General features: G+C 38.7%; 1 long non-coding RNA gene across 1 annotated transcript; it reads left to right on the top strand.

The window, feature by feature from the left end:
• Positions 1-27,798, top strand: LOC122561927. Its single transcript, XR_006315154.1, has 2 exons — positions 1-119; positions 27,596-27,798. It is a non-coding gene; the product is annotated as an uncharacterized LOC122561927 (long non-coding RNA).

The following is a 27,798-nucleotide window of genomic DNA, read 5'->3' as shown; positions in this document are numbered from 1 at the left end:
TGATGCACAAGCAGTACTCTGATCCTTGCAGTACTTGACTGGTCACAGCCTGTCAACCTAAAAATGACCCATTTATCCTGACTGTTTGCTTTCTGCCTGTTAACCACTCCTCATTCAATGTGAGTATGCCCATGAGCCATGATGGAGGTTATGCGGAAGGAAGGAATTGCTGAGTCTCAGCAACAACCATGTAATGTATTTACTTGTTGAATTAATGGAAAGGGCAAAATATTTATCATTAAAATTATATTTCCAAGAGTATTGCCAATTTTCATCAGTCTTGGGCTCTTGTTAGGTAGACTTTAGATTGTTTCTTTATCTTTCATAGAGGAACTTTATGTTGTGCTACATTTTGCATTCTATTTTCATTCTTTTGAATTTTATATTGTGATGGCTGGGAGCCATTCTTGCATTTATTTTCAAGCTCTAGCAGTGGAACTTTCAGACTCTAGACTAATACCATAGCTATCACAATGCCATCTATCTAAAGCAAAATGTTTATACGTTGCTCTCTATAGCCCTCATGGGAAGTTATACCAACTGCCCATCAATCTTTTGTCTGATTTTTATTCTCTTGGTAGAAAATTAATTGAGCTACAAGTACAACATGGGCCAATATTGTGGATAGAAAGGAGAAATGCATTTTACCTAAAGTAGCCTGTTATAGAAGAGGATTAAAAAATGTAATCAAATGCAAAATTACAATAACTCATGTGTTAACTCCACCCACTAAAATGAAACAAGTGTTTGGCAAGGTTCTAATATTAGCTAATAGTGGTTAGTGACTATTGAGGTGTTACAGTGATGCTTCTAGATAAACAATAAAAAGATGAGCATTAATAAGAAGCTAGTTACAAATTCTGCTGAGGAAGCTGTCTACAATTGATGACATGTTTATAGCTCTGGTTGTATTGCATTTAGTAATCAGGCCATTGGTTCCTGATGATTATGCTGGGTCTCACCAGTTGCTGACCATAGGAAATTCAACACATTTACTTCACCACTTAAATAATTGAAATATAAAAGCAACTTATTCTACAAAATGCTTTCAGCCAAATTGGTTCTGGGACAATTTGGGCTGGATTTGCCCTTGGGCTTCTTGTCCATGATGCCAGATCCAAATGTGACTGTCAGGCCAGCACTTTCTGACAGAGTGACGAATGGCCCAATATTTCCAAAAGCAAAGCATTGTTAGTGCTGGAAAACTGAAGCCAAAGTGAAATAATGCTATAAATAGTCGACAAGCCAGGCAGCGTTTATGGAGACAGAAACAGAGTTAACATTTCAGGTTTGTCAGTGGTATGGGCTCAGTCTTTCCAGTTCTGCACTCATTCAGAACTATGTTTGTCCCATAACAAAGGATGGGTGGGGTATTTATTACCCCCTTTCTAAAAAAACATTTATTTTTATTCATATTGGTATTATACACGGTGTTTATTCTTTTCTGCTTGTGTTTGTGGTGCAGCTCTAGCTGAGAGAAGTGAAGGTGGTTGGGATGGTTAGATGTCTACTTATGGGCAGTTTGGGATGGGTAATTTCCCCCTCTGGGTAGTGAGTGAATTCCCCTACTCAGCGCTGTTTGTGCTTTATATATTAGTTTGTTTTTTTGTTTTTGTTTTTTAAATTCGTAATAGTTTTGTAGGTTTGTTAAATATAGTTGTTTTTATATTTGGTGGATCATATGACACTAAGGCTCAACAGGTTGTGGTTCAGGTTCCTACTCTCTGGAACTTAAATGTTGTTGCAGAAGATTATGGCTAATGATTTGATTAAATGGTGTACCTGGAATATCAAGGGAAGTCACTCACCAATCAAGAGGAAGAAGGTACTCTTGAGTCTTAGAAAGAAGAAGGTGGATATTGCTTTGTTACAGGAGACACGTTTGGATGACAAGGAGCATCTGAAAGCAGAATAGCTTTGACCAAGTTTATTTTTCATCATTTAATATCCAAAGTAGGGGAGTGGCTATATTGGTTAGGAAGAATCGCCCATTTAAGTTGTTGGAGTATGTTAAAGACACACATGGAGGTTTGTAATTCTTAAAGCCTTGATAAATGGGGAAGAATACAGTGTTTTAAATGTTTATTGCCCTCCAGCTTATCTCCTTAAAGTTTTGGTAGACATTTTTCTAAACTGATAAGTCTTGAGTCCTGGCACATCATTATAGGGGGAGATTTTAACTGTCTCATGGATCCCACAGTAGACAGGTTGCCCAAAGTCCCTCGATAACCTCTGTACAAACTAACCAGTTAGTGGGTCTGTGTGGGGAGTTAGGGTTGGTGGATGTCTGGGGGCATCTCTACCCTACAGGTAGGGATTTTACATTTTTTTCTCCAATCCGCACAGATGTCACACCAGGATTGATTTTTTTTCTGACCCCTGTGGCACCCTTGGATTTGGTGGCATTTTGTACAATTGGTAATATTACCATCTCTGATCATGCTCCAGTGTACCTTGTTGTTAAGATTAAGGGTTCAAGGTACTGGTGAATGGATCCCTTTATCTTCAAGGAGAATGAGTTTGTGGAGTATTTTGGGTGTTCCTAGACATCAACATAAGCTCGGTTGATAGCTCATCCGTTCTCTGGGAAAATGCCAAAGCCTATGCTAGGTGGTTAGTTATTTCATATTCCACCAGTAGGAAGTGGCAGAAGGGTGAGCAGCAGCGTCTCCTTGAAGCACGGTTGAAGGCAGCCGAGAAAGCCTATTTTGACAGACCCTCGGTGGTCAAACTACAGAGGATTATGGCACTGCGGTCTCCATTAAATTCCATGCTCCTGCAGACGGCACAGAAGGAGCTGGCTTTTACAAAGCAAAGGTTATACGAGCATGGTGACAAGCCAGGCAAATACTTAGCAAACCTTGACAGAAAGAGAAGTGCCCCACAAACCATTACAGTGATTAGGGAACGGTCTGGGAACCTAATATGTGATTCCGAAAAGATTAATATGGCGTTCTAGAGATTTTACTCTAAATTATACCAATCTGAGGATTGTGAGGAGGGGCAGGCCAAAATGGAATCCTTTTTTAGGGATCTGAAGCTCCCGGGTGTGACTCCTGAACAAGAGTCCTTTCTCAATGCCCCATTATCAGAGCATGAAGTGCAGGAAGCTGTGAGGCAGCTTCAGAGTGGAAAGGTGCCTGGTCCTGACAGACTTCCCAGTGAATTCTATCAGGAATTTATAAGTATACTGCCAGGCCTGATGCTCAATATATTTAATGATTCATACAGTTATGATTGTCTCCCACCATCTCTGAGAGAGGCCATTATTTCACTTATCCTTAAAAAAGGGAAGGACCCGGAAGACTGTGTTTCACACAGGCCCATCTCGCTCTTGAATGTGGGCTTTAAAATCCTCTCTAAGACTTTCCCGTTCAGGTTGGAGACTGTGTTACCTTCTATTATTAAAGAGAATCAGATGGCTTTGTAAAGGGTCGCAGATCCTCCAATAACATTAGGAGGCTGCTTAATGTAATTCAAGCATGCCGACAGCAGTCAATACAGGGAGTGGTGATTTCTCTAGATGCAGAGAAGGCATTTGACCGAGTTGAGTGGCTGTACATTTTCTATACTCTAGAGAGGTTTGGTTTGGGTGTAGTCTTCAAAAGATGGGTAAAGGGTCTCTATGGTGGCCCTCTTGCGGCAGTCATCACCAACGGGGTATGATCAAGCAATTTTAATATTTTTAGGAGCAGCCGGCAGGGCTATCCCATTTCACCACTGCCTTTTATATTGGTGATTGAACGTATGGAGGAGGCCATTCGTGGGGATCCCAATATATCAGCTCCAGAAGTGGGGTCAAAATTACATAAGATTTTGTTGTAGCAGATGATGTCCTAATTTCTTTTGACAAATCCAGCAGTTTCAGTGCCTCACCTGATAAAATGCATTTGCACGTTTGGCATTTTTTTCAGGATACAAGATTAATTTTGTGAATCAAAGGTTATGCCTATGGGTGGTCTTACGAAGGAGCTAGGTGTTGAGGGCGACTATAGATTCCCATTTAGGTGGTCACAGGGGGGTTTTGTGTATTTGGGCATATTCATTATTCCAGTTCTGGATTGGATGTTCAAAGCCAATTTTATCCAATTATTTGGAAAAATTAAAAGATATTCAAAGATGGGAGGCACTTCCGGTCTTATGGTTGGGTCAGATAGCGCTTATTAAGATGAATATTCTCCCCCGTTTGCTATACCCTATACAGATGCTCCCCCTCATTTTCAGAAGCAAACACTCAGGAGGCTGAACGGTTGGTTCAGCTCCTTTATTTGGCATCGTAAGTGGCCCCTCATTTAACTAGCCAAACTGCAACTGCCTCACAGACAGGGGGGATAGAACCTTCCAGACATTAAAAATTACCAATTAAGCTCGCTTTTGTCCTACGTGAGTGATTGGGTTTGTGGAGATCCTCTTTCAATATGGCCAGATATCGAAGCCTCCCAGGCAAGGGGCCCCCTTACCAGTTTGTTGTTTTTGGACAAGGTGAGGACAGTTAGGGAGTATTGCCATAACCCAAAAGTCATCAATACTGTTAAAGCATAGAGGGCAATTCAGCAGAGGGAAGGCAATATTAGCAAAGCATCTTTGTTTACAACTTTAGTGGGTATGCCAGGTTTTCAACCAGGTATGATAGATTCAGGATTTAAACGTTGGGCAGCTAGGAGTTTTGCATGGGCGATTTATTTGAGGGAGACATAATGACGTCCTTTGATCAGTTAGTATGGAAATACAAGTTATCCAATAGAGGCCTCTTTCATTTCTTTTCAAGTTAGGGATTGTATTCAAAAAAAGACCACACTTTTGACTGATCCTGCAAATCCGACAGTGGTGGGGGATGGGTGCTAAGTGTTAAGAGTGCACTCTCTGTCAATACTTTATATCATCAATTCAGGGAGTGCCACCTCAGATGAGTTTGATCGACTCTGCAGGATGTGGGAGAGAGAGCTGGGTGTTGAGGTTTCCTCAGAGGCATGGGAGGATATTTGGAAGAATGCAAGAAAGATATCAACTTGCAATAGGACCCATGCTTTACAGTTGAAGATTCACCACAGGGTCCACTTGGCTCCGGACTGTTTGTCAAAATTTAAACATGTCTTCAGCGTGTCCCAAGTGCAAGATCTGCACTGGCACTCTTACCCATTGTCTTTGGTCTTGCGAAAGGCTTCAAACATATTGGAATGTTGTGGTGGGCGCAATGGAGAGAATTTTGGTTGTAACGGTGGAGAACGACCCTATCTCTCTCTTTTTGGGCCTGCCCACTGTATTTCCAGCAGACGTACATAAGAAAAAACTTTTCAATATCCTCCTATTCTGTGCAAGAAAGAATACCTTGCTAGGTTGGATATCCAAAAACTCCTGGGCCTGTCAGGTTGTCAGAAGATTGTAATGGAGCATATTCCCCTGGATTTTCTCACAAATATGGTACACCACAAAATGAGACTTTTTATAAGACATGGCAGCCCTCTTCGGAATACCTTGACACAGATTTATCTGCCACACCAACAAGGGCTTTTATATAGCCATAACGATTGAGTTTTACGAGTCCAAAATCCAGGGAGGAGGAACTGTGAATGTATGAGCGTTTTGTTTGGCTGGGCTGAGTTATTACTATTTATGAGTTTGTTGTTGGTTATTTAGTTAAATAGCCAGTTTGAGTTTTTCCTATACATGTTTATGCATTTGTTTATGAGAATGGTTTGGGGATTTTTTTTATTTGGGGTTTTTTTTGCACTGTTTTAAATAGTATTGTTTTGTACTTGTAATATTTAAAAAATCTATCTTTTCAATTAAAATATATTTAAACAGTTTTAAAAAAAAAGCACCCTTGACAACAAACATGTTGTTCTTACATTTCTCCCTGGTCTGCTTACATATCTGTTCCTCTGTCTCCTGCTGGCTATTGGGAGGCCTATAGTATAACTTCATTGTAGTTATTACATGCTAGTGATTACATGATCTCTCTGATACTATCTATTATAAATTTGGGTTTCTGGTTTTTGACTTATAAACTAATGTGTTGTCTGAGTGTCTTAAGTTAATGACTATCTTATCAGCATTTCTGTGGCTATGGTGATTTTTTTTGCAAACAGTTTTGAGACCTGACTTTAGAGTGAATTGGTTTTGTTCACCACTACTGGATATTTTAGATGTGTTGCTACTGAGAAAGGTAAATAATGGGGCCTCAAGGTTTGTCAGAGATATCTGAAGATTATTTTTAATTTTAAGAAAAACACCCAGAGCTAAGAGGAAAGCTTTTATTTTTACCTATTTATTTTGAGTTTAGAATGGTCATCTGAAGTCCTTAGAATGAGCTGACTGTATAGGTAGGTGCTACCAAGAAAGAGAGGATCCATAATGAAGTAGGTTACCTTTGAGTGAAGAGTTAGTGTTTGTCCCAGATCAAAAATGTTGGGAAAAAGTCCTGAAGAGGTTACTTAAATCTGAGTACATTTCAACAGCTGCATGATAGCTCCAGGGGAAAAAAAATCTGTAGTACAAGTCCAAAAGTTGAAATAGGTACTAAAGAGCAACACTCTGTTTTGTTTCCTTTCAATTTATAAAGGAGGATTTCAGATTAACAAGGTTTTCTTGATGTAAGTAGATAGTTTGGTTTATTCTGTTTGATTTTAATTTGTCTTGTTTCATTATTAAAGCAAAACCCTCAGTTTTGCATGCCGTGTTTCAGTGACAGACCTCTTCAAGAAAATCAAAGTAGAGTAAAATATGATCTGTCAAAACTGACTTTAGTCGAGGATCTTATTTGTCCATTAATAACATTGTCTGGTATCATAACACTTCACAGAAAGTCCAGACCAAACAGCAAGTAAATAATATGGGGATAAAGGGTTTAAGAATCAAGGTTAAAAGAAGACCTGCATTCCAATACTGACTCCTGAAAAATGAATTAACTTTAGTTATTGGCAATTGCCTTTAACTGTTACTATTGCTCACTTTATGCATTCTTGTAATTTATGACATAAGAATGTTTTGCCAAGTTGCTAAAACATGCTTGGAATGGCTTTTATTTGTAACTGACATGAAAAGTTTCATAATGTTCTTTGATGAATAAATTTAAAGTACATCAAATATGTATTAAGCAATGTGCTAATTTGCAGAAAGTATTAAGACTTACTCAAAGGAATCATGGTCTCGTAATACATGCATATAAAAGACTCTTGTAACAGAATGCATTTATGTTGAATCCATAATAATGAATCTTTGACAGCCAAAATGTCTGAAGGCTTGGTCGTACTTGATAGGGTTTATTACTGAAGGAGTCCTAGTAATTCATTTAAAATCATACAAGTTTGTAACATGGAGGGAAGCTTTGTGACCCATCAACTTTGTGGTGTTTTCTTACTGAGCAATGTAAAACAACTCCAACTGTCCTATTCTCTTCTCATAGTGTTATAAATTTCTATGTTTCAAATATTTATCATATTTTTCTTTAGATCTAGCAGTACCTGCTTTGACCATTCCCTGTGTTAAAATGTTCCCTCTGCCAGCAACAATGTTTTAGGAAGCGCATCCTCATATTCTCTGAAACAATTTTAAATTGATGACAATCTATCAGTTCTCCTTAGCCAGAAGCAATTGCCTGTCCCTATTCACTCTATCAAACTCTTCAAAATTAGAAAAAAACTCCACCTAGCCTCGTTACCTCTATTTACTGCATTGGAAGCAATGTCAGTATGTCACATGTCTTCTCATAATTATTGTTTCCCATCCACGCTATCATCCTGGTGAATCAACATTGTACTATTGTTTTAATGCATTTTCTACAATGGAATGCCCAAATCTGCATGGATTACTGTAATTGTGGTTGAATCAATGTTTTCTACAAATTCATCAATATAACCTTTCGCATACTTTCTATACTTTCGCATGTAAGAACAAATTTCTCTCATTATGTGTGTTGGTTTTATTTATCTGCAGTCACTTTCACAGACAATGATGTGTTTGAACTCCTGGTTTCTCTATTAATCAACATTTTCATTGTCTTTCGATTGAAAGCATACACAGTGGTTGATATTTTTCCCTTGTACCTAACCACATTAAATTGCAACTAAAACCTTTCTGGCCCGTCTTCTAAACAGCCAATGGCTTCCTTGACCTTACCAATTGCCTTTGCTATTTAGCACCAAATTTCAAGAGTTCTGCTACTTTTACCTATTAATTCTGTTATATGAAGAATCAAAGCTGACTCAGCATTGACTCCTGCATTATAGCAATTCCAGCATTTACTGGAATTGAGCATTTAGAACAATGCTCATTTACTTGAATGCTTCCTGACGATTGGTCATGCTGCTATATTTGCTTTTTCACCAGTTTCCATTCTTTTTTAACAAGTATTTTGTGATTCATCTTCTTGAAAGCCTTCAGAAAATCCATGCACACTATCAACCATATTCCCTTTGTCTAATCGCCACTCACTTCTTCAAACAACTCTATCAAGTTAGTCGAATAAATTATACTGAAGGTTGTCTTTTTCAGAAGGTCACTATAGAAGTAAGAAAAATCCAACTTTGGCTGAAAGAAAACCATGATTTTTGCTTTTAAATCTGTGTTAGGAAGGACACTGTTATACTTTCTACACAACACAAATAAAATCTCATAAATATAAAACAATTTGTGACAAAATAAAATTAAAAATTCACACTCTGGAGTATAGTATTCATGCTCAAATCCACATTATGAGGGAGGCAAAACAAAAACCTGAAATTGTTGGAAAAAAATTCAGCAGGTCTAGCAGCATTAGTGGAGAGAAAGCAGAGTTAGCTTTGAGTCCAGTGACCCTTCTTCAGAATCAGGTTCACAACACAGCTGCTGCCAAACCTGCTGAGCTTTTCCAGCATTTTCTGTTTTTGTTTCTCATTTCCAGCGTCCACAGTTCTGTTTTTTTTAATGAGGGAGAAGCATAGGTTTGATCTGCAATCAGTTCCCAGTTTTAACTAAATAGAGCAGAGCAGCGCTGGACAGAGATTGTCGATTCTCCTTCTGGAAAGGAGATAGAAGAGTCATCCTTGGTGCTATCTAACACATCCTTTGTCAAGAAATTTATGATGGTTTGAGTCTACTTTACTTGAACTAAGTGGAAGTTATCTCAGTCACTGACTGGAGTCAGCAGCTGTCAATGTTCCTTTAAGTACACCTTCAATATCACAACAAAATGTAGTCCAATCAAACTAAGATATCTTCAACATAAAGCAGCAAGGTCTAAAATGCACTAAAAAAGAAGATGCGTAACTACTAAATCTATTCTCTGGAGTGCCTATTGGTTGCAGAAGGCCTCAACTTTACCAGACTGCACCAAACACTTACAAGATTTTGACCAAGTTATAAAGTTTCTGCTATAAACTTGATCAAGGCGTGATACTCTTCTTGCTGAGAAACCTTTTGCATAAATATGATGCAAACAATATGTCTTCAATGACTTTACGTTTTTAAAATGGTCACTTGATTTCTCTGAAGGAAATTCATACGAAACCATTTCTTTGGGATGACAAAACATTTCACAAAACCTGTACAAAGTCTCGGAGTATTCAAATTCAGCAAAACTGCAGATTTGAAAGACTCAATAGTTCAGAGCCTAAGAGTGAGTATTAAAAGTCAGTGATTAAAAGTCTTATTCAGTATTGTACATGCACACATTCCTTTCTATTCTGATTATATAACAGAACCAAACAGGGTCACAAAGCGCTGCTACATTTGCTAAAATGTTACTTTTGATATATGTGGAAATGTACAGTGGCAATTAAGCTACCTAATAATTCCATGATAAAACTACTATGAAACTAGATCTGCGTCATAACATCAAAAAGAAGTTTAAAGTTAAGGCATGCTACTCAACAGCAGTGTTATTCAATAGTATGTATTGGCATGTCATAAAGTACATCTGTCTGCATATAAGAGGTAATAATTTCTTTGCCTGACAAATACCTTCTCCAAGCCGGTGTTGTGTTGTGTTGTCATCATGCCACTGGCATGTAGCTATTTATAAGACTCTGGTTCCCATTCATCATTTGAACAGGAAACAGGGACTATTTATCTGAAATGTGACTATAACCAAAAGTAATTTGCACACTTGGAACCTAATATGGTGATTAAGAAATTTTATGTCATAACCCTGCTGTTCTAGGTTTGCATTCATCCCGCTCTGCCTACACAAATGTACTGGCCACACTTTTTTTTGTTAATTGTTAGCCAGATGTTAAAGGAAACTAACAGTGAAGTTGGCGCTCTTGATCATGGATAATTATGATTTTTATTGGTGCCTTGTTGTCATTGTATTTGTACCTTGGAGCAACTAAAGGAGGTAGAGCTCATTATGAAGCAAAGAAAATGTTAACTTTTAAAAGAATACCTAATTATCTGTATTCATTTTCAGAGATGGACAGGACACCCACTAGAGTACATACCTTGACCACGTTGTGTTAATTCAACATTATTGCAAATATGGAACTCTTCCATAAGTCTATTTTCCCTTACTGACTAATATACAAGTATAAAACTGATAATATAGAGATTGATTTTAAGAGCTTCTATGTCCCTGAGGAAGCTTCAGGCTAATCTACATCCAACAACCTGACCTGAAAATTCTGTTCACATTTTAAGAGCCACATTCCATCACATCAGCTAAGGCAACCTATAATAATCTCAAATAATTGACTATATTCTAACTGAAACAATACCTGCCAACAATCCTAAAAAAAGGTCCAGTGTTATTACAAATATGAATAAATTTAATCACATTCTCCAAAGTCCTCAATTCACCTGCCTGACAAACTCAGGTTAAAAGAAAATGTCCTTAAGTTTTCTGTACTTACCAAAATAAATGACAATTTACTACAAAATATGAATTGCTAATGCTGTAACTTAAACTTTACGGTTTCTTCAACACCCCCTTCACAAACAGACTGACACACAATGACAGAGAAGACACGGATATTAAGAATGGACTTTTTTTTTAAAAAGGGAAACATTGTCACCAGCAACAGTCTGGATGCAAGGATTAATTGTTTCTTTGGTTGCTTCCAATTCCTTCTAACTTTTTTCTGTTGTATACTAACTAGTGGGCGGCACGGTGGCACAGTGGTTAGCACTGCTGCCTCACAGCACCAGAGACCCGGGTTCAATTCCCGACTCAGGCGACTGACTGTGTGGAGTTTGCACGTTCTCCCCGTGTCTGTGTGGGTTTCCTCCGGGTGCTCCGGTTTCCTCCCACAGTCCAAAGATGTGCAGGTCAGGTGAATTGGCCATGCTAAATTGCCCGTAGTGTTAGGTAAGGGGTAAATGTAGGGGTATGGGTGGGTTGCGCTTCGGCGGGGCTGTGTGGACTTGTTGGGCCGAAGGGCCTGTTTCCACACTGTAAGTAATCTAATCTAATCTAGTCAAGAATTAATCCTTTCAATGTTTTTGGAGACATTGTATTAGTCCTTCAAAATAGTTTTGCAGAGAAATGTAATTGGAAGCCACATAGCTGTTACTGGAGACTTTCTGGTGTCTCCGCTTAAGAAGAAGAGAGAACACGGAGTATTTTTTGATTCTTTCTCATTAAGAGCTATGTATTTCTGCTACATGAGCCCTATACAAGCCATGGTCAAGTGGATAGAAGCCAATCAAACATAGTGTCTAACTGTTCTCCCTACATTCACAAGGTATCAGACCCACACTCTGCTTCTGTTCTCAACATTCCAGGAGAAGACAACATTATAGACATCTCACAACGTGTTCCAGTAAACATGATTTCAAAATTCTGCACAGGAGTCCCTTGGGATTGGGCCCCATGCAGGTCCAAATCCCTGGCCAACTCTGTCTCTGCCACTGAAGTAGCAGAGCCTTCAGAGTCTGAGGTGAGGGGGGCCCGGAGCTAGGACCCCAGCGACCGATGACCAGTGGCGATGGTGGTTGTGGAAATGATGGCAATGATGTAGGTGGTCCAATAACAGAGACCCCAGCCAATGTTAAGCAGCGAACGGAGGAGTAGCAAAGGTTAACAAGAAGAAGAGTGAAAGATGAACTTTTTCACAGGAAAATGTTGTATTATGTTCAGTGTTTCAAGATGGTACCAGAACAAGTTGACACTTTGCATTTTGAATACAATAAAGCACTGTTCACTCTATTTTTATGTACATGTGTCAATAAATCTATATCTAATCTAATCTATCACTTTGTACAGATTCCTTGATATTTTCCTTTCTTCACTTTGTACTTCCGGTATGCACAAATGTGTGAAACTCAAAGCCCAAGTGACTACTAAATTGATTCAGTGTAATTTTCTGCACACTTAAGATTATCCAGCAAATGTTGCTCAAATGCAGAATCACATCTAATGTTGAACATGGCATTGCAAATTTTGCAAATGCAAGCTAGCGCGTTAATAGGAGAACGTGAGGACTGCAGATGCTGGAAAGCAGAGTTGAGTGTGGTGCTGGAAAAGCACAGCAGGTCTGGCAGCATCCAAGAAGCAGGAGAATCGACATTTCAGGCATCAGCCCTGCATCAGGAATGAGGCTTGCGGGCCGGGGGTCTTAAAAATTAATTGGGAGGGAAGGTAGTTGAGAAAGTGATGGGTAGATGAAGGTGATAGGTCGGACAGGTGGTTAGAATGGATAGATGGGAAAGGTGATGGACAGGTCAGGAGGACGGTGCTGAGTTAGTGGCTTGGGACTGGGATAATGTAGTGGGAGGGGAAATGTGGAAACTGTCGAAATCCACATTGATCCCGTATGGTTGCAAGTTCCCAATGCGGAAGATGGTGTTCATCCTCTAGGCGTTGGCTGGTAAGGGTTTGGCGATGGGGGAGGCCCAGCATATGGATTTCCTTGATGGAGTGGGAGGGGAAGTTCAGCCACGGGGCAGTGGGGTTGGTTAGTGCAAGTGTCCCAGAAATGTTCTCTGAAACGATCCGCAAGTTGGCGTCCTGTCTCCCTGATATAGAGGAGACCACATCAGGTGCAACAGATACAGTAGATGACATTAGTGGAAGTACAGGTAAATTTATGTCAGATGTGAAAGGATCCTTTAGGGCCTTGGACGGAGGTGAGGGGAATGGTGTGGGTGCAGGGTTTGCACTTCCTGCAGTAGCAGGGGAAGGTGCCGGGAGTGGAGTGTGGGCTAGTGGGGGGTGTGGACCTGATGAGGGAGTCGCAGAAGGAATTGTCTCTCCAGAACACTGAAAGGGGTGGGGAGGGAAATATGTCTTCGGTGGTGGGGTCCATTTGTAGGTGGTGGAAGTGACGGAAGATGATGCAATATATGCAGAGGTTGGTGGGATGGAAGGTGAGGCCCGGGTGTGGTTCTGTCCTTGTTGTGTTGGGAGGGATGGGGTTCAAGGGTGGTGGTGCGGAAGTGGAGGAGGTGCGCTGGAGGGCATTGTCGACTACGTGGGAAGGGAAATTACGATCTTGGAAGAAGGAAGCCATCTGAGATTTTCTAAGGTGGAATTGATCATTCTGGGAATAGATGCAGCAGAGGCCAAGGAGTTGGGAATAATGGATGGCATTTTTACAGGAGGTAGGGTGGGAGGAAGTGTAATCTAGGTAGCTGTGGGAGTTGGTGGGCTTGTAGTAGATGTCCGTGGTTAGTCAGTCACCGGAGATGGAGATGGAGAGGGAGGTGTCCGAGATGGTCCAGGTGAATTTGAGGTTGGGGAGAAAGGTGTTGGTGAGATTATAATCATAGAGATGTACAGCATGGAAACAGACCCTTCGGTCCAACCCGTCCATGCCGACCAGACATCCCAACCCAATCTAGTCCTACCTGCTAGCACCCAGCCCATATCCCTCCAAACCCTTCCTATTCATATACCCATCCAAATGCCTCTTAAATGTTGCAATTATACCAGCCTCCACCACTTTCTCTGGCAGCTCATTCCATACACGTACCACCCTCTGCGTGAAAATGTTGCCCCTTAGGTCTCTTTTATATCTTTCCCCTCTTACCCTAAACCTATGCCCTCTAAGCTCTGGACTCCCCAACCCCAGGGAAAAGACTTTGTCTATTTATCCTATCCATGCCCCTCATAATTCCTTTTGTTGCAAACAGCCAAAAGGCTGATACGATCAGCCAAAAGGCTGATATGTTGTCTGATACGATCCACCAATCTTTGGGAAATACAGCCAACATACTTAATATCACATTAGCACTGAAATACACACCACATTATTCATTTGTGTGATAGACAGGAAATCATTTTGGTTTGATGGGAGCAGCCTCTTAGTGGCAAATATCACTTGTATTGCCACTGCATATTGGGAGCATGAAACTGCATCATTTGTTGCTCAGTTTTTTTTTATGGTCTTTTGCCTTCCAGGCTAACCTGAGAGAGACTGGCCACTTTTCAACATCAAGTGTCCTTCGGGCCTTTGATGAGTTTGCATGATATACAACAAATTATCTGATCAGGATAGCTCCCCATTATCCTGCAGGTTAGTTTTGATGTGCCCTGTTTTAGCATCAAGCTCACTTTGTGAACAAATGGTTCAGGCCCTATTTATGAGGTTGCTAATGAGGCCAATCTTCTATTGTGGAGAATCCCAATGAGACCAGTGAAGGTAGGCTTGTGGTAGACACTACAAGAGACCTCCCCTGCTGATTTCCCAATGAGGATATGGAACATAGGGAACTCCTTTGTTGCATTTCACTGACAACAAATTTAGGATTGTCAGTCAGCTTTGCACTTTGGTGTGTTGTGTGTTGGAAGCTATACACATTAATACACAATGCCCTATATTTTGCAGACCGAAAGCATGTGACCACATGCAGAACCCGCTTTGACTCTACAAAATAGGGACAGTCATTTGTTGGTTCATTTCTCAGGGCAACATGCTGATCAATCAGAGTCAACTTATCTGGTTTGAATCTAAACAAAGCTTGGCAGTTAGCGGTCAGTCATCATTAACTGGTGTATTCTCCACTGTAATGCCTCTATCGGTCAGAGTCCACTTCTCAACCAATTAGCACCCTCCTCTCATGCCGTATAACTATTGTTTTCTCCTTATTTTATTCTGATGAGCAAGCAATGATCTTTGATAAAATCTATCTTTTTTTCAGCAATAATCAGATCATCTTTGAGCCTTATCCTAACTATTTATCAAGTTGAATTGAAATTTGCTCATTGGCTATTGAGATATATTATTTGTTGACAAAGAGAGAAATGGTATACAGATGACAACATTACTGCTGTCCACTTTCAGTGGTGGAGCTGATTAGACTGTAACAGATATCGAAGGATGTAACTTGTCTCATCAAAAATTCACATTCATTGTCAATGCAAATTTATTAATATTCTTGGTCATTTACCAAAATATCACCTTTATAGCATGGTTGACATTTTATTCATTAAGAATAGGTAATTAATCTAAAATAGTTGACCAGAAACATAATCACAATATAAATCACTCTGGCTTGATCCAATGAACTAAGGCGATAAAATGAATAGAAAAGAAAATATTTACATTGTATCATAACAATTGATCATAACCCCATTTTATTTATCGACATATTGAACATTTAATTACAGCACTGGAATGTCACACCTGATGGCTTGTCAAGAAACTTTCCACAGATTGGACTTAATGTTCTACAATCTGAACTGTAATCTCCTAATAATTATCTCAGACTGTGAACATGACAGGAGAAAAGACAGGAGGCTGAATGAGAGATTTATTTTGTGTCTTCTCCTTTTACAATACACAAGAACAGGGATTAAAGGCCTAATCAGCTCTGGTCTGTAGCTGTTAATGGAAGAAGCCATGTTAGGATGCTGTGGTGCTCACATGTGCCATGGGCTGAGGTACCTCTGTATGCGAGTTTAGTTCAAACCTTGGTGTGTTGTGAAGGTCTTAGTTCAAGACCACCCACTAATCACCCTGCGTTACTGGTGAGGGACTATTTCATTCAAAGCCAGTTATACAATCAAATTAAAATAGGACACTCTTTTGAAATGTGTTCTGTCAGCCAGCCATGATCAAAAGAAACAGGGCTGTTTTCCCTGGACCGTCAAAGGTTGAGAGGTGACTTAATAGAAGTTTACAAAATCGTGAGGGGCATAGATAAGATAAATAGTCGAAGTCTCTTCCCTGGGGTGAGGGGGTCAAGAACTCAAGGGCATAGGTTTAGGGTGAGAGGGGAATGATTTCAAAGGGACCTAAGGGGCAACATTTTCACACAGAGGATGGTGCGTGTGTGGAATGAGCTGCCAGAGGAAGTGGTGGATGCTATTACAATTGCAACACTTAAGGGGCATCTGGATGGGTATATGAATGGGAAGGGTTTGGAAGGATATGGGCCAAGTGCTGGCAAATGTGACGAGGTTGGGTTGGGATGCCTGGTTGGCATGGATGAGTTGGACCGAAGGGTCTGTTTCCATGCTGTACATCTCTGATTCTATGACTATGACTCTATCAATGCTCACTATCTACTCTTCATGAATGACCCCGGGATTGATGTATATACAATTTAACTTTTTCTTTGGACCTCCTTCTCCTTTATAATGTTTGTATACGTGTGTTGTATTATTCTTTCTTCTCAAACAGAAATTAAGAAACTCACTCCTTATTAACTCAAAATCTGATTGAATTGGCTATTTTTAAAACATGAATTATTTTTGCTCAAGGAGAAAGAATCTTTTATAAATTAACTTTATTATGAGATGCTTCAGTATGAGTCAATAAAGACAAGGAATCAGTTTATCCCTCCTCACCAATAGGTTTGAAAGTTTTATGTTTTCTATTATGTTCTGTTATTTATATTATGTGGAACTATGGGAATCCTCACCTGGGTCTGGTCATAACAATTGATATATAACATCTTGTTGCATCTCAAACATTTTTCAACCTGCTCACCTTGTAAACTAATGCTCAAGCAACTTAAGTTATGCAGACAAAGCATCAGCTAATTTCTGTAAAGATGTATCCAAAACTAATGAATTTTGTTGAGGCCCAAAACACCATACGAATTAATTGATGTTCTTGAAATGGTGCCATGGAATCTCTAAAATTTGCCTGATGCTCTGGAAGATACTAACATCCACAATTCCTCCATTTAATATCTTAACTGTAAGAAGGTAAATCTCAGTACTTTATCAGAGTATTAACTTTGTTTCAGTGGTCAAGTTTAGGAAGCTTAGGTTTTTGATTCTGGAGCGAGCTGTTACCTGAGCTAAACTGAACAACAAAACACTGACATTATGGTAATTTTGAGCCTTTAGTTATACTGTTGTTATTTGATTGTGGTTGATTCATTGGAATTTGTAAAAAAAAAAGTAACCAGTTAGAACACAGAACAAAACAAACCTAACAGCCCTATTTGAGAATATGACAAAAGCCTAATGTTTGAACTGATAATTTCTTGCCCTAGATTACAATGTCACTCCTATCTTTTTTCACGCTCCTCATCTGCCATTCATCTGTTGCATTCGCTTCCATCCAACAAGTTGGAATCTGCTTTATTCCCACTTTAGAAGGATGGATCCTGTAAATTTCATCAAGTTAACTGGATGACAACATGACTAATTTGTTTCATTCAGTCACTTCAAAGCCAATTTTAAACAGAAGGCAGGTTGAAATATTTCATGCAATTTGCAAAGAAATAGAACACAGTTATTCTCCCATTCAGAGGAGATAGACTTGGGGTTTGCCTACTCACTGTTCCTGAGATTGTAAGTCAACGGCATACCATCACTGAAAAGCCTACCAAAGAAAACAGCTCAGAATTAAGTACCAGCAGATGATGAGACAAGAACCTCAACAAATTGAAAATGAACTAAGAATAAAGATATACCCAACAGCTTTATATAAGTCTCTCACTTTATCTTATTGCAATTGACATTAAAAGCTTAGAAAATTATTTTATCAACAACAAAAGACAGGAAAAATTTTTTTGTTAGTGGCAAAGTGCATTCTGTTCTGAAAAGGTTAAAAATATTATTAATATTCTATGCAGAAATACTAAATAGCAATAACATGTGAGTCTGCATTTATAAATCATGGCAATAAAAGCACTGAAGTATAGAAAAACCTCTCTATAATGGCCACCCAAGGGACTATCCAGAAATGATCTTTATAGACAACTAGCCATACAGATAAGATTTGTTTCTACATACAAAAATGGCATTGGAGCTGAAGCATAGTGATGCTTATAAGCTTTTTTTCTCTAATAAAACATTGTTTACAGCACAGCTTTCAATTTCCTATTAAGTGTTAATGCTTGGATAGATTTAACTTCAACTGGAATTTTTATTGGTGAAGCAGGGTAAATCAGGAAGTGGCAAAATTATCTGAATATTTAAGAGACAATTCACTCAATAATTAATGCAATGGGAATAATTGGAAAATTCCGATATTATTTATGGAAACGTCAATCTCGTCCTAATACTTATCATCTGTACCTGACAAAAGTGGACAGAAACATTTTCACATGTTCAAATGTTCACACACATAAACTCTGCAAAAGAAGAAGACGTATTCTTACCAGGTCTGCCTAATCTTGATTATTTTGCAGAGAGACTCACTATTTGTTGGGAAAACATGTCACTTGTTTTGTATTTCTTGAGGGAAGCAAAATGTACGTAAATTAATTTAATGTGCTTTGCTACTTAATCTGTCACAATTGTTCAGTTTTAATCAAAGAGGAGGCACACTCTGAGCTTATCAAAAAACATATGTGTCCCAGTAATGATTAGATACTGACAGGAAATTCTCAACACTTTTTGGGTTCAATAGGTATTTACAACATTACAGCATTTTCATGATGACAGTAACTACACTTCCAAAGTACTTCATTGGTTTGTTGAAGCACACTGGGTCATCCTGAGGCTGTGAAATGCGTGATACAAATACAAATTTTTCTCTCTTTCTTGGTTGAGTTATTTTATGAAATGTAAAGTGGGCTATAGACATATTGCAGTCATTTCTTTCATATATATTTTTCATGGTACATTGAAATCACACCAATGTGAATGCCACAGTGTAAATTTGGATTCTGTTAACCCCTCCTCCCAATCACTTTTTGAGATTTGTGCAAATGTTCTGAGATCAGGGATTCTTACTTCCTCTTTCTCTAAACATTTATATTTCTAACTGTTGGGAGAAAGCTCAGCACGTGTAACAGGACCCAATGTGACTGCAAATAAACAGTGATAAAAATTGCTGCGTAATGGTGCTGTGTGCCACTTCCCCCTATTTATTGCAATGAGATAGATGAGGCCCAATTACACTTCAAGTAAAAGTACAGTACATGTACCGTGAAGCACTTCACAGTCTAGCATACCTCTCAAGAATAGAGATTATTTTAAGCATGTCAGAAAGTGATATAAAACAGCTGAAGAAACAAATGCCAAAATTTATGAAAAGGTAATATCCTTAAGCAAAAATAACCATTTAGTAAAAACATGCTATTTTTCTTGATCACTGCCATTAGTGGACTCTTTTTAGGTGAGTTCTATGTTGAGATACCTGTGCCAGAAACTCCCAAAAGCAGTCAAATTATAAAAGGTGCCACTCAGATCAACTGAGTCCATCCTCTTCCTTTGTACCATCATTGATTGCTAAGTTTTCAGAGGGCAAGAACTTGTTTTCTATTCTTAACCCATTCCACTGCCCTGCTTCTGTTATCTTGGTTAAAAACCTTCTTAACTATTCGCCCAAACCTTTGGTTACCCCTCCAAATACATATCCCAACACAGAAATCTGTTATTTTGCAATTATATAAATTGCATCAAAAATGTTGCATATTGAAGACGATATATAGATATTGATGATGCTACTGCTGCTGCCACTGTTATTGTTGTTAATTATTGGTATTTTCTGAGCTGTAGACTGAGTTTGTATTTGCTTTGCATAGTGTTCTGCGCAAGTGGCATTTCTGTGCCTCCCTGGGTATACAACTGCAACTTTTCGACATTTAAAAATTTACAAGCAGGAGTTATTATTTGGTCATATAATTGATGTCAGGTAATTAAAAAAATGTATTCCAGTGTTGTAGAGTCATAGAGATGGACAGCACAGAAACAGACCTTTCAGTCCACCTCATCCATGCCGACCAGATATCCTAATTAAGTCCAGTTCCATTTGCCAACATTCGGCCTACATGCTTCTAAACCCTTCCAATTCCAATACCCATCCAGATGCCTTTTAAATGTTGTAATTGTATTAGCCTCCTTCACTTCCTCTGGCAGTTCATTCCATATATACACCCACCCTCTGTGTGAAAATGTTGCACCTTAGGTTCCTTTTAAATCTTTCCACTCTTTTCTGGTGAGTTTTGATTTTTTTTGATAAAAAATGCACCTTGCAGTGCTGCCAAATGTACAGAGTGGCTAAGCGACTGTGTTGTTTCCACTGATCCTACAGTTTGGTATCCTTGGTCTCAGCCAAACCTTGATGGCAGTAATCTCCAACATATCTGAAGTTAAGTGCTGTCACACTACATGTGTAGATTTGCTCATTAATTAATACTGCATGCAAGGTTCAGTGATCTTGATCTTCTTATGTTTCTGGCTCAAGATGCTATTCATTTGGATGTTAGCAATCAAGATATTATACTTTGTTTCCTTTATCCATAAAAATCAGGTCATTCTTTACTGAGCTCAATGTAGAAATCCTTCCAATCTATGGGTGCAGTAGGTAGTTTCATTCTGCTTTTTAGCTGAATAGTGATAAAGTGGGGCTTCTAGGCAAGTAATCCAGAACCTTAGACATAGTTCCAATCCCACCATGGCAGATGGTGAAATTTGAATCCACTATATAGAAAAGCCATGACTATCTGAACATCAATTATCTTAATTTCGGATTATCTGAACAAGATCTCCAGGTCCAGTAAATACACTATCTGTAATCCGAACAATCATTTATCTGAACAAAATACTCCCCATCCGTCTCGTTCGGATAATCAAGGATGTTCTGTAAATCTGGAATTGAGTTGGCCTAATTACCATTAAATTACTGCTGACAACTGAAAACCCCATCTGGTTCACTAATGCCCTTTAGGGAAGGAAATCTGATGTTCTTACCTGATCAGGTCTATAAATGACTCCATAGCCACATCCTTGATTGACTGTTAACTGCCCATTGGAATTCTAACTAAGGATGGGCATTGATGACAACCATCAAATCCCATGACTAAATTTAACCAAAAAAACCATGTAATTTATAAGGTAAACCCATGTTCTGAATCATCTTGAAAACTTGCCACTCCCACAATCTATGTCAAACCGTAGCTACTTCTGTACATCTATAACGTGAATGCATTTGAATTGTGATCTTGAATTTGATCGACAGAAGATATGTTGGAGAAAGGATCATCTGATGATCTAAGTGCCTGTGTGAGTTAGTTTAAAGATCCTATGTGGGCTGTTGTATGAATAATGATTTTATCTGAGTAGTTACGTTTGAAGTGAGTCTTGTGAAATGATTGTGGGTAAGGGCGTTTGTAAAAAGGTTGCAAACTTGTTGGCTGAAATCAAATCTGAATTAACGGTGATGACCCACTAAATTATACAGATGAGTGCATTGCTCCCAAATAGAAGGTCATGCATTTGAGTCTTAAGGCTGTCTGGCACAGTGTTAACTTGTATGAATTCAGCTGAAGCAGTGACAAAAGGTTTGCTGTAAAGTAGGTGGGAATAATAGCAGAATAATAGCAGTGATGAAGACATTAGAAAGCACTCAAGGTCATTTCAGTTCACGGATACTAGTAGAGTTTTCTTCTAATGGTGTAGGCTTCCATTGTGTTTAACAAATACTATAACAAATTATTAAATATACCTTGGGCAGAAATATGAGAGTAAGTTAAGTAATACCCTATTTATATTTACAATCATGTGAATATCACACTAACTATAGGTCAGGACCTGAACTTAAAGTGATCTCCCAGGGCATGTAATTAGGGCTGCCCCAATTCTGTTCTGAGGCATAATTAAGTGAATAACAGTATTGTTTATACTTGGCTGTGGAGCATGATCTAACTGCAAATTCACAAAGCATTTGGAATTTTCAACTCAGTATTTGTTGGAAGGCTCATGTTTCTATAGTGATATTGATTAATTTCAAATAGACAAACATAAATATAATAAAGTGGAACACAATAGAGTATAATTTACTCTGGTAGCATCCTGGATTAAAAAAATTCATAAAATTCATATGTGAACTGTTTTAATAGAACAGTCAATGTGCTTATTTCAGGAGCATGCACCTCTGAGGTATTGGATGAATGGATACCCATGTTGTGAAAAGTGACAGTGTGTATTAAGTTCAGAGCTCAAGATAACATGGAGCATGGGGATATTTAAATTTCTTAAGTACCCGTTGAAGTGAGAATTATTTTAAATGGATCAGGATTGTTGTACAAGAAATGTTACTTTCAAGACTAGAAGCTATAAGTAAAGCAAAAGTTTAAAAGGCACACCTAATCACATATGATATATTTAAAATTCCATAGTCTTGTATTGCATATACAACACAGAAATGGGCCATTCAGTGCAACAGATATATACTGCTGTTTATGCTTTATAGATACCTATTCACACCCAGCTTCATCTAACCTTGCCAACCAAACCCTTTCACACCATGACCCCATTTTGAGATTTGAAAATTGTCATGACCCCTCTGTCAAAACAGTGAGATTTTTGTGGGGGAGAGGGATTGAGGTGGAGATGGGAGTGGAAAGCTATTATAGCTGTTATAACTTCACATGATCCCATGTGGCCAATGCTGCCTCAAAGTCTGTGATACCAAAGTTTCAACTTGCAACCAAACTGGTGTCCTGATCCCCGCTTTAGGAAGCCCTGATCTAACCCCAGTAATTATCTTTCCATCCCTTTCTCCTTTATGTAGTTATCTCATGAATTTCCTTTATGTCCATCAATGCTAATCACCCAAACACTTCCCTATGGTTGCAAGCTCCTCATTCTAGCCACTCTATGGGACTTGCCATGTTTTTTCAGCTTGAGAAACTACCTTAAACACCTATTCTTTGTTTTCAGTTTTATAGTCAAGTTGCTACTTGTTCTACTACTTGTCCCCTGATTTGACGTGTTCGAACTTTACTCAGGAATTTAATGTGTGGCACTTTATTGAGGGCTTTATGAAAATCTAAATATATTACTTCCACTGCATTGCCCTTATCTGCAGTTTCTATTTGCTCTTTTAAAAGATAAATAATGCTGGTTAAACCTTACATTCACTTTTAAAATCAAGACTGATAATATTTTATTATATTTGTAATGAATTTGCTGAATACCATCTTGAATGGTTCCCATTGGTATTCTATTCCTTGGTTTGTCAGAAATATTTTACACCTTATTTTCTGAGGTTCTCATATCCCACAAAAAAAAACACTTTTACCAATTTTTTATTTTTGTCTTTGTCTTCCTTCTCAATCTTTATCTTAAACCTTGGTGTGTTTTGATTATCAGAGCCTGGTTGTTCTCCTTTGCGTATTTTTCCTTTTGATTCTGGCTCAGTCCTCAATACCTGGTATAGCAGCATCCTTGTTGATGGCTTTTATACATTTATGATAAAGAAGAAGTCCCATGCATTATGAAAACTATTTCTTCTAAGCTTCTTGGTATTTCTTCTTGTCAGTCATTTGGCGTAGTTAAAATAATCCCATGTTCTTAACACACTGCACGTGTTTCCTAATATATCATATTCCCTATCTTCTTTAGGTGAGCTGTAGTATACCCCTCGAAGAATGACTGTTCCCTTCTTATCTATTATTTCAATCAAATGGCTTCTGTTTTGAAGCTGTTGGTGATGACCAAGGAAAAAATATTTAATTTAAAACATTCACTGTTTCTGTCCTCAAGTGCAAACAGGCCAGTTGAGCTTTTCCAGCATTTCCTGTCTTTGTTTCTGTTTCTAAGCTGTTGGTTGTGTTCGTTTTGACCACTGTCATTATGTCATGTCTAGTCAGGTCAGCCCCTTCTTGCTTCCCTTTACATTTGCATCATATTATATAACCAGCAGTGTTTAGCTGACAGTCTACTATTTATGGGGTAACCTGTAGCCATGTTTTAGTTATTCCCATTTCATCACATTCCCTACTGTACGCTATTGCCTCCAGCTTCTCCATTTAATTTTAAGTGCTGTGTACAGTCAATTTAATTCACATGCACATGATTTTAGTGCCATCCACCACACAATACAATCAATATCCTGCAGACTTTCGAAAGTAATCTGGACGTACTTTTGTTGGAATAGTGTAGTTCAACTATAAGACAAAGGATGAACAGTTGTCAAGATTTCTTTGATTGTCATTTTGGTGTTTCTTTTATACAAATTTTCTTGCTTGCATCCTGTCTTGATGCTAGTAATCCCTGGGAAGGAAAATCCTTCCTGTGTCTCTCACATCCTCAGATGCTTCATCACAAATGAACATTCCTTATGTGAATTCCTTGATAAAAAGTAGATGAAGGATATTTGATTGCGGAGAAATTCCAACTTAGCCTGATCATGCTCTGAGCATTTACTGCATGTACATTTGGAGTCATAACGTCATAGAGATGTACAGTACAGGAACAGACTCTTTGGTCCATGCCGACCAGATATCCCAACACAATTTAGTTCCACCTGGCAGCAGCTGGCCCACATCCCTCTAAACCCTTCCTCATCATATACCCATCCAGATGACTTTTAAATTTTGCAATTGTACCAGGCTTCACCACTTCCTCCGGCAGCTTATTCCATACACGTACCACTCTCTGCCTGAAAAAGTTGCCCCTTAGGTCTCTTTTATATCTTTCCCATCTCACCCTAAACCTATGCCCTGTAGTTCTGGATTCCCCCACCTCAGGGGAGACTTTGTCTATTTATCCTATCCAAGCCCCTCATGATTTTATAGACCTCTATAAGGTCACCCCTCAGCCTCTGATGCTCCAGGGAAAACAGCCTATTTAACCTCTCCCTGTAGCTCAGATCCTCCAACCCTGGCAACATCCTTGTAGATCTTTTCTGAACCCTTTCAAGTTTCAAAACATCCTTCCATTAGGAAGGAGAGCAGAATTATACACAATATTCCAAAAGTGGTCTAACCAATGTCCTGTACAGTTGCAACATGACCTCCCAACTCCTGTACTCTATACTCTGACCAATAAAGGAAAGCATACCAAACACCACCTTCACTATCCTATCTACCTGCAACTCCAATTTCAAGGAGCTATAAACCTGGTCTCTTTGTTCAGCAGTTCCAGCGAGGGCAATTGTGGAGGTGCAGCATAAGCCCCTGCATTCTTGACAACAGAAGAGAAAATTGGCCACCTTTCCAGATTTCAGTTGGAACAATACTTGAGGAAAAACAAAGGAGAGGAAGAGAGGATGATTAATAGTTGCGGAAAAGTGAACTAGAGGGGATTGCCTTTGCTCCCACATGAACACACAATAGGTTGTGCAGAGTAATAATTTATTAATCAGAATATTTTATTCTGTCATGTCCCATCACATTATAAAATTTCAGTTATTTATTTTATATTTTAAAACCAGATACAAAAATCCAGAAAAGATGGAACAACCAAAGACCACCTGATTCTTTTGGGGGATTGAAACCATTCCCTATCTTAAAATGGAACAAAGAGAACATTCCAAACTGATGTGAATTCCTGAAACTAATTAAATGGATATTATCATCAGATTGAATGTGTCATTCAAAAACAAAGATGTTGACTGTCTGAAACACTTAAACTGTGAACTTCCAACATGAACACCACCGTGTTTCAAAAAGTACATTGAACTTGTAAAAAAGTCGCATGGTGAAGCAACCATGTTTTCTCCCGATTTTAAAGTGATTTGCTGATTTTAAATCCAGCAAAAGAGGCTGAAAGACAGTTCAAAGAAAGCGATCAAACTCTCAACAAATAATTAAAGCAATCAGGAAAACTAATAAGATTTAATTAAAAGCAGAGGATCACAACAGAGACACAGATTCTCCCAGCCAGTTGCAATTATAAGTTCACCTGAGAACAAACGTCTTGGAAATTTAACTGACAAACAGCAGAGAGCCTTTTGCTTTACAAGTCCTTCACTTCAAACTTAAAGTCTCAAAATCATCAAGAAACTACAGTATCAAAGCCATTTCAGAAACTGCAGACTTTCTATCAAGGATACTGGGGATAGTAAATCAATGATTTGAGATAATTATAATTTTTAACTGTATGAATTACCTTTGCCCACATATTCTATATGCGTGAAATCATTTTATGTGCGAATGTATGGGTGAAATAATTTGTTTAGGTTAGTGCATATTTGAGAATAAATAGCTTTCTCTATTTTTGAACTCACAAAAACTTGCTGCTAATATTATTTAACAGAACTCCACCCTCTGAGGATAACAAAACACTCAAATCGTACATACAAAAACATGCAGATCATGGTAGAATAGGAAACATCAAATTTGTCCACAATAACTCCCTTTTTAAAAAATACTTTTCTACTTTGATCCCTCCTTTATCTTCCACAAGAACTCATGCCAACCATGGTCACAAAAGTAGCACATGCGCTTCTATATCTGAGCCAAGCAACACACTTTTTCAGCAAGAACCAGATAGGTATGTCAGCCATCCATTTGAACATGGGGTTGGGCTGTTATGGGTTATTCATAGTCAAGCCTAATTTTATCTTTGTCAAATAACAACAATAGACAATGAGAAAATTCACTGGACATTGAATAGGAGCAAGAACCTGAGCAGACTTTTCTGTTCCTTAGCCTAACTGCTGGAAAGTAATCTTGGATTGAGTGCAAAACAGGCTGCCAGTTTTCCAGCATTTGTTTTAGATTCATTCCATAACAACTTCGACTCGATGAATTTCTTTGAAGATTCTCAATGTGCGGTAGCCGATGTACTTATGACTGGAGAGCCTGGTGAAGCAAGTCTGGGCAGATTTGGAGGTGTTGATAAAATTGCTAAGGAATGTTACAGATGCTACCTATCAAAGAAATGCCATCTCAGCCAAATCATCCCAGCAGCATGAATACAGAAATTAGCTATTTTAACCCACAAACACCAGAGACTGACCAGTTTAATGTTTCTTAAGAAATAACAAGAAGCTCTGACAGCTGCAACTCAAACTTAGTCAAACAAATGGAAGAATCTGTTTATAGATTTTGTCTCTGAAGTCTTGCCCAAAGGAGTGGCCAGTTTTTTGAGCAAGACATCAGAGACAAAATCTATAAACTGATTCTTCCATTTGTTTGACTAAGTTTGAGTTGCACTGAGTTTTGATTTGGAGGAATTTTCACCGCAAGGTCTAATATGTTTTCTCATAGTATCTTCCTGAACTCACCTTGTTAACTAGTTATCCCACCCACAAACAATTCCAGCCTCATCTCACTATGCCATGTAACCAGATCAAGGACTGCAAGAGGAAGTGGTGGAGACTGGTACAATTATAACATTTTAAAAGACATCTGGATGAACAGGAAGGATTTAGAGGGATATGGGCCAAGTGCTGGCAAATGCAACTGGATTGACGTTGGATATCTGGTCAGCATGGAAAAGTTGGACTGAACAGTCTGTTTCCACGTTGTACACCTCTATGACTCTATAACTCATTATTCAGTGGATATTTACCATCGCTTGTGTCTGTACCATTGTTCATAGGCGCTGTGACCCAGTTGAATGGCATTCCAAAACCGGCCTGCTCAGTTGTGAACCTTTACAGTTTCCACCCCCAGAAGCCAGATCCTGAACCTCTGAAGATGAGAGTACTAAGGCAAAGCTGCCTCCTGCAATCTCCCACCAGCTCAGGGACTGACACCTCACTGGCAATGTTAATCTTCGAAAATGTGGGACAGCAATCTGGT

Source organism: Chiloscyllium plagiosum, chromosome 24, assembly GCF_004010195.1.
Source record: "Chiloscyllium plagiosum isolate BGI_BamShark_2017 chromosome 24, ASM401019v2, whole genome shotgun sequence".
Classification (NCBI taxonomy): Eukaryota; Metazoa; Chordata; class Chondrichthyes; order Orectolobiformes; family Hemiscylliidae; genus Chiloscyllium; species Chiloscyllium plagiosum.
The sequence above is the reverse complement of the archived record's forward strand: the minus strand, read 5'-3'. Positions and strand labels throughout refer to the sequence as shown.